Source organism: Alligator sinensis, unplaced genomic scaffold (genome assembly GCF_000455745.1).
Source record: "Alligator sinensis unplaced genomic scaffold, ASM45574v1 scaffold184_1, whole genome shotgun sequence".
Classification (NCBI taxonomy): domain Eukaryota; kingdom Metazoa; phylum Chordata; order Crocodylia; family Alligatoridae; genus Alligator; species Alligator sinensis.
This window is the reverse complement of record NW_005842983.1, coordinates 230,254-231,442: the sequence shown is the minus strand read 5'-3', so window position 1 is coordinate 231,442 and position 1,189 is coordinate 230,254. Positions and strand designations below refer to the sequence as shown.

General features: G+C 55.4%; 1 protein-coding gene across 2 annotated transcripts in view; it reads left to right on the top strand.

The window, feature by feature from the left end:
• The first annotated feature begins 320 nt into the window (after positions 1-320).
• FKBPL (FK506 binding protein like) overlaps positions 321-1,189 on the top strand; it is a 3,158-nt gene continuing 2,289 nt past the window's right edge. The window contains exon 1 of one of the 2 annotated variants that reach the window (XM_006036608.3): positions 321-604. The gene's annotated coding sequence lies outside the window, so the exon portion shown is untranslated. Of the gene's footprint in view, positions 605-1,047; positions 1,124-1,189 lie in introns of those variants that run through there. The other variant, XM_025192880.1, reaches the window with a different exon arrangement.

Here is a 1,189-nt window from a genome sequence, read left to right as displayed (position 1 = left end):
CCCATGTCTCCTGCACCCCACAGTGCCCCCAGTCCCCCCCATCTGCCCCTCAAACTCAGGGTGTTGCAAGGAAACTCAAATCTGGTCATGTCAAGTTGACCAGACTCCCAGAAGTCTTTTCGAGATGACTCAAAATTGGCAGTGATTGTGGCCTAAAGTTAACCCCAGTAAAATGCAACATTGAAAACAATGGAGCAATAGAGCCTTAACATAAAACCATAGCGTGGTCATGTTGGGGAGTAATTAATTTGGGGATGGGAAAATAACAGGAAAATATTCTCCAGGTGCAAGGGTGTGCTATTGTATTTTTAGGATCTGTGAGCCAAAATATTATATAACAAGCTTGGCTAGCATTGATAATGGTGATGTCACGAAAGGGTTAAACAGCCTGAGCAGGTGAAGTTGCTGCTGCTGCTGCTGTCGGACCATCTGCACCGATGTCGAAAGGAGGAGCAGCCCTTCGGACCCGGAGCAACAGCGCAACCCGGGCAGCTTTGCCAGGGCGGGCGGCTGCGGGAGGCAACTCCTGCATCACAGCTCTAGCCAGGCGGTGAAGTCACCTTAACGCGCTCAGTCTGCTGCTATTCTGGCGATCCCAGTCAAGGTGACCCCTTGTACTCCGGCGGTCCCCGCTGATGAACTGCTTTGTGCCTAGCAGATGTTTTGTACTCAGCGTAGCTTCTGCCTGGTTGTGGGGCGAGTGCCGGTGGCTAATCGCAGCGCTCTCCTCGCCCGCAGAGCAGAGGGCTTGGATGAGTTTCAGCCCAGCACAGGGAACCCCCTCCAAACCCCCCTGCCGCCACACAAAGAGCCATGGTAGCCCCCTTATCTGGCCAACCCCGAGACCCATGGATGGGGGTGGATGTTGGGGTCCGCCTTGCCCCCCAAAGCCGTGTGCTGCTTTGAGAGAGTTGTGACCCCCCCCCCCCCCACCCTCACACACACACACACACACACACTACTGCTGGGCAGGTTTGTGCTTTTTGGGAGCCTTGTGTCCAGCACTACTTTAGGGCAGGCTTGAGCCTAGTTGTATAGGCCCCGTCGCTAAGGAAGTGATGTCAGCAAAAGAAGGGGGAGGGAAAAGCTGGGAACAGACAGAGAGGGGTGGAGCTGCTGCTAGGTTACGAGATACCCTCGCCATCTGCCCCCCTTCCCTGGACGCTGGAAGGGGTGGGGGGGCGTTGGT